This window comes from Pseudorasbora parva, chromosome 1 (assembly GCF_024679245.1).
Source record: "Pseudorasbora parva isolate DD20220531a chromosome 1, ASM2467924v1, whole genome shotgun sequence".
Lineage (NCBI taxonomy): Eukaryota > Metazoa > Chordata > Actinopteri > Cypriniformes > Gobionidae > Pseudorasbora > Pseudorasbora parva.
In genome coordinates, this window is record NC_090172.1 from 60,609,189 (window position 1) to 60,616,463 (window position 7,275).

A 7,275-nucleotide genomic window follows, 5' to 3' on the forward strand; every position below is an offset into this window, starting at 1 on the left:
CTGAATGTATTTATTGTTTTTAATTTCACCTCTGTAACCACCGCGCTCTTCCCCAAATCTGCTGAATCTGAAACACGAGGGGAGGGGAGGCTAATCCATAGCCGTAGACTTGTGCCTCCATTGGGACAATAATTTGTCAATCACCATCGTGTATTTCACTTTCAGCGATTAGGAGTGTTGAGAAAAGTAACATGACGGAGGAGGCTAACCTCCCTTGATACATCAACCAATGATTGAAGGAACAAAAATGATGTGATATTAGTTTGAACTGCTACTGCTGATGTACTAACTAAATGGGAAGAGTAGCGATAATGAATATTTGATCGCAAACAAATTTACATTTACATTTTGGGGACTGCAGATGGAAACTAGCATTAGCTAATTCTGGTACAAAACATCTTTTCGTAAGATTAATGTATTTTGTACATTGTCCCTGATAAATAAACTAATTAAATAAATAAAATTTACATTTACATTTATGTATTTAGCAGACGCTTTTATCCAAAGCGACTTACAACTCAGGAGAACAGGAAGCGATCCGTCAAGAAGAGGCAACGAAACACAAAAAGTGCCCTAAATACTAAGATTTGTACACTGCTCAGAGTAGCAAAGACCAGAAAAGGATAGAAGAAAGGAGAAATAGAGGGGGAAATAATTTTATTTTATTTATTTTTTTAATGTAAGATTAAGTGCTCGTGGAAGAGATGAGTTTTTACCTGTCTTTTGAATGAAGTGAGTGATTCTGTTGTGCGTATGGAGGACGGAAGATCGTTCCACCAACCAGGAACAATGAAAGAAAAAGTCCTGGAGAGGGATTTCATGCCTCTCTGTGATGGTACCACAAGCCTCCTCTCATTAGCGGAGCGAAGGCTTCTGGTGGGTGTGTAGACGCGTAGGAGTGAGTCGAAGTATGCGGGAGCTGAGCTTGTGGAAGATCCATGAGCAAGAGTCAGAGCTTTGAATTTGATCCGGGCAGCGAGTGGTAGCCAATGCAGAGAGATGAATAGAGGTGTGACATGAGCCCTTTTGGGCTCATTGAATACAAGACGTGCTGCAGCGTTCTGGATCATTTGCAGCGGTTTGATTGCACAAGATGGAAGTCCAGCCAGAAGCGCATTGCAATAGTCAAGTCTAGAAATGACCAGGGCTTGGACGAGAAGCTGTGTTGCATGCTCCGTAAGGAACGGTCTGATTTTCCTGATATTGTGCAATGCAAACCTGCATGACCGAGCTGTCTTCGAGATGTGGTCTTTGAAGGACAGCTGGTCATCAAAGATTACTCCAAGATTTCTGACCGACCCCGAAGGAGTAATCAAAGATGAACCTAGCTGGTAAAATCGTGTTGTATGGTGGGGTTAGCAGGGAAGACGAGCAGCTCAGTCTTTGCTAGATTGAGCTGCAGGTGATGTTTTTTCATCCATGCCGAGATGTCCACCAGACAGCTTGAGATTCATGCAGCTACTGTGGGATCATCTGGTGGAAATGAGAGGTAGAGCTGTGTGTCATCAGCACAGCAATGATATGAGAGACCATGTGCCTGATTGATGGGTCCCAGTGATGTAGTGTAAATGGAGAAGAGGAGAGGTCCAAGCACTGAGCCCTGAGGAACCCCCGTGGTCAGTTGATGTGTTTTGGATACCTCTCCTCTCCAGGCAACCTTAAAAGACCTACCTGTGAGATAGGACTCAAACCAGTGGAGTGGAGTCCCTGTGATGCCCAGTGATGAGAGGGTGGACAGAAGAATCTGATGATTCACAGTGTCAAAGGCAGCAGACAGATCAAGGGGACAAATTTATCAAACTATCATTTAAACAGAAGCTACAAATTAAAAATGAAGGAAGACCCCACACCTATGTGCAACCTCCCCCAGTTTCTGTTGAAGCCAATACAGAAGTGACTTAAACTACAATTCCTCGGCTGGCCATCAATCTATGCAGAATCTCATTGAGCCTCATGTTAAAATGCCCAACTTTACAGAAGAAAAAACATATTTACAGCCTGGTACAAATTGTGGTTTTGGTCTATACAGCTAATTTTGCCCTTCATGACGACTGTGAGGGGGGTTTATTTTTGTTTATAACTCGTTTGTTTACATTATATAAAGCTTTAAAGTTCTGCATAATTAAGATGTCACGGACACTACGTCCATATTTTTTTTGTCTATGGCTAAGATATAAGCTACATATGGAAGTAAAATTATTCACCTCACAGCTGGTGAAAAATAGGACTCGGGCAGAAATCATGTTGATGGATGCGGTTATTAACGTTACTGTAGTGAAGCAGAGTGTTGAGGAGCTGAGCACGGCCGCTGGGGCGATTGTTACACACACACACGGCTCGCGAGCAGTGGGACTTTTATTATGACGGGACACTGTCGCCGGCACCATTTTCGCTTTTCCGGTCATGAGTATGAGGTAAAGCAGCTCTGTTTATCATATTAGACACATTTAAGTGTGTTTAAAATGATGTTATGACGTCACTCTGTGTGTTCGCTCAGCACCTGCTGTGACACTTGTTCACACTGCTAAGAGTAAAGCGCTTCTGCAGAATAAAACCGGACACCGAAGGTAACGCAGATATGACGCAATTGACAGGCGACTCCCTCAGACGTCCCGGCTCATTGGTTAAAATTAGTGATGGGGAGTCGACTCCAAAAGAGTCTCCTCGACTCTGAATAGCCCCAGAGTCAGGGTCGACTCCAGTACAGGAATCAACTCTCGGTGTCGACTCTGTTGCTGTGTCCGAAATCGCTCTTGTTTACTGAATGTTTACTGAATCTCTCATCTAAAGTGCATGGCAGTTGAGTGCACTATAAGCAAGGAGTGAATAAAATAAACTGATCTGTGAGGTAATACACTAACGTAATACACCGGGGTCAGACAGCTGTCACAGAAACTGTCACACACATTTATTTGAGTGCTTACTTTAGAAATAGAAAACAATCACAGCGACTTTAGTTTGAAAATATAGATTTAGTTTCACATGGTTAACCATGTGTTCATTAAGACTAACCATAAATCATGAAAATATCAAGAAGAAACGCATCAATAGTGTGCATTATTTTATGTATAGTATCTTTAACTCACCTTTTAAGACAATGATCATGTGTGTTTAGAGCCATCACTCGACAACATCTTTTTTCGTGACTTTTCCTGTAAAATGATGTATTGGCAATAGATACTGAAATGTTGATAGTCACGAAAGTCATCACTAAATTGGACTAATTTGGATGGTCACACTAAAAGTGTGTGGTTTTAATAAGAGGATTTTAGGACTTTGTTTTGGGGGGAAATAATTTAAGTGTGTAACAACAGCAATTTTGTCTGATTTCTAACCCTGTTTTGATGTAAAGTAAATGGAGTCGATTCCACAGTGGGAGTCGGGAATCGGAATCGACTCCAAAAAACCTGGAATCGAACACCTCTTGTTAAAATAGCAGTTTTCTCACAATTTACAAATAGTTGGAAACATTTGGAATATTGTAAGTACTCAATTGAATAAAATGTATAACACTGGCATGGGGTTTTGGGATATTTTACTGTTTTTGTGTGTGTTATTTTTACATAGTGCACCTTTAACCATATGCTTGTGTTTTAATGCATTGTATTTTCAGGGCTTGTATTTTTATGGGCTGAAATAGAACAAGGTTGTATATTTAAGATGTGAATATTTCAATTCATAACATTTCACACACAATTTAATCCATAATTCACCTCTCAGATTTCACTTCCAAAATATTCATTCTTTTTAAAAATGCAATCTATAATATTAGACAGGTTTGGATCGATTTTATTTTGCTTTACAAATTCAATCTAAACTCTCTTCTATACGGTAAATAATAATAAATAATAATAAAGTAATACTAATAATTAGGTTAGCCTCAACCAAGTTAATGTTTTGTACGATTGTCATGGCAACATTGCGTGAGCGGCTGCTGACTCGCACCGCAGGCCCTTACAAGAGTTTGCTAGCTCGGTATTTTGACTGAATATAATAAGGTTTCTTTCTCGCAAACCCTTATACTGTGCCTCCTGGACACTTTCATAGAAGATAGAAGGACATAGGAGGACATTGGAACAACAGCAGGGTGAGTAAAACATGACTTTATTCTCATTTCATGGTGAACTAAGTTATCACTTTAATGAATAATCCAACGAAGCATGTAAACTGTGTTGTTTGTTTATTTAGAGTGGAAAGTATGTGGTTCATGTAATAATTACAATGTGAAAGCCATGTTCATCAAATTAGGAATAATATTAATAACGAATGTGTAGATATTGTTAATGAATTTATAACATTTATTTAGGCCGAACCAGCCTATCTAGCTCAAATGTATGACCTCTGTGATTATGAAACCCTTCCTACGGCCCTCCCCGTACATGACTTAAATAACAATCATTGTGTGTGCTGATTTTTTTTTTTTTATATAAATCTGTTGTATTCTGCATTTCCTAAGTACAATAATGGACTCGCGCTACGAGTACGAGTTCAGCGGCGACGCCGAAGCCCCGCGAACAGCAGAATAGAGCAATGACGTAGGAAGTTCTCGGCGGCTCTGTTACGTCATTTAGAATGTGACATCACAGTAATCAGGTATAAAAAGGCTTATGTTGTTGAATCTTCACAACTTGCTGTTCGTTGATGATCATTTCAGTTTTTCTTGTGTATTTCACTTGATTCGTGCTTTAATCACAACAACTTGCTTGCTTTTTGGATACTTTGTTTTATTACGCAATAGATTTGCCAATATTACAACATTTTATCTGTACGCGACTCAAATCGGCACCGATAAATAACAAACCGCTGACCTCGCTTCACATCTTGCAGTGACAGTTGGCGGTTAGCCTAGTTAAGGCATAAAAATGCTTTTTACTTTACTAGGACTGTATGCTTTTTACCAACGAGAACGGAAGAAACCCAACAACACCCAAAACGAGGACCAGAGTGATGATGGTAAGTAAATGAGATGTTCATGTGGCCCCACTTTACATTAGGTGGCCTTAAGTAACGTTACTATGTACATACATCAAAAAATAAGTGCAATGTACTTACTGTGTTCAAATTGAGGTGGGATACGGGTACACTGTAAAAAATTTCTAGTGCTTTCAACAAATTATTATTTAGTAACTAGTTCCACAGATGTTTTACCTTCACTCAATTTCGTTCTAGAAATTGTTAACTGAATTAATATTTTTTAATTGGCTCAAACTTGACTTCAACATTAAAATGTACATTTGCTCAATTATTTTTAAAGTTAATTGAATTAATAGTTTTTAGTTGGCTCAAACTTGACTTCAACATTAAAATGTATGTTTACTCAACCTGTTTTTATAATTAATTCAACTAAAACATTTTAATTAAGGGTTTCATTTTTAAATGGTTTTAATTTTTACTAGAAATTGCAGTGGTGGAACTAGTTACAACATGTTATAGCGAGGATAAAAACAAATTAAAGCACATTGTATCATCTGCATTTATAACATTTGTCATACAAACAATACATTTTCATAAGAAATAATTTCAAATTTCTTTAAATAATAAAAAAATGACCAAAGCCCTTGTCACTTTTCTATAATGTCTTTAATGCACCTTTAGTTTTGAAACTACACACACAGTCAAAGTAGATACAGTGGAGCATTCTTGCTACTTGTCAGTGTTTCAGCTGGTAAAGGGATAGTTCACCAAAAATGAAAATTCTGTCATCATTTACTCGCCCTCATGTTGTTCAAATCCTGTATAATTTTCTTTGTTCTGCTGAACACAAAATAAGATATTTGGAAGAATGTTTGTAACAAAGCAGATAGAGCAACCATTACCATAGTATTTTCCCCCTACTATGGTAGTGAATGGTTGCTCCATCTGCTTGGTTACAAACTAGGGCTGCACGTTTTCAAGTTTTTCATTAACCGTTAACCGAGGCCCTTAGCGGTTAATACTCAGTTAACCATAGTGTGTGTCAGGGTTATTATTATTTTTAGTTTATTAATTTGACGACCGCCATCTCCGTATAGTGAACGCGCCTATAGAGAGAAATGCACATCATGGATTACATAATCAGAGAGTAGCCTATTTATTTTCGTTTTAAATTGTTAAAAGATATTTCAAGCTTTCTTAAGATCTATTTCATGTCTGTGACGCCTACGCTGAGTTTTGTTAAATTAGGATGAGATGCGAGCTCCAGTTCACAGAGAATGCGAGTGGCCGCGAGGGCGCCTGCATGATTAGGGCATGCAGTAAAATATGCAGCCGAGAACGATTCCCACAGCGTTTGACTCGCGCGGCTGAGCCTCTCCCGGCAGAGTTCAAGCATCTGTGGACTCGTCCCTTCAGCTCTGGCCATCTTGCTTTCAGTCCGCGATTAGCTTTTTTTGTTTTCTTCATTACAGTTAAAGTAACCTCTGCTTTTCGCTAGTTCTCACTTCAAACTTTCTTTCTTCTGATCCGTTATGTACAGCGCGCGCGGCTCCCGCTCTGCTTCTGCCCTAATGCGTCTTATAGTCCAGTGCGACTTATAGCCTGAAAAATGCGGTAAGTACTGCATTGCAATACTTGCATTTTGCCCCGTCACTCTCAATTTTAAAGTGCTCCCACGCTGTATTTTTCATTGCCCGCTTCATTGCCCGCTTAGAAAGCTGGTCATGACTTCTTGTGGATATTACAAATGTCTGGCAGCGCTCTGGCGATCTCTAGTGGTGCAAAAATATATTACAACTAAATTCAAAGCACGTCATTGACGCCACTTAACCGAGCAAAATGTTTCACTCGGTTACACAGTTTTTAATGGTTAATCGGTTAACCATGGACACCCCTATTACAAACATTCTTACGAATATCTTATTTTGTGTTCAGCAGAACAAAGAAACTCATACAGGTTTGGAACAACATGAGGGTAAATGACAGACTGGCTTGGATGAGAAACTTTGCAATGACAAAGCATCAATGGATATCTTGGTCACACCCTGTTGGAGAAAGAAAGAGAAAAGTTGATAAAAATAAAATAAAATTATATTCTTTATACATTTTATCAATATTAAGATTTTACTAGCATGTGTGACTAAACTAAAGTTTAGAATTCGTCCCACTTGCGAGGACGATGAAATGAGCGCCATTTTATCATAGGATTCATGGTTATGTTGTTCCCTTAATTTACGGGACAATTTCAAAAGTTGGAACGCGAAAAAAATCACGTTCAACACAACCACGTAACCCTAAATAACGTACATTATTTGGCCTACATTAAGTTACACGCTTGACATGTTTCAGTAAATTTGCACG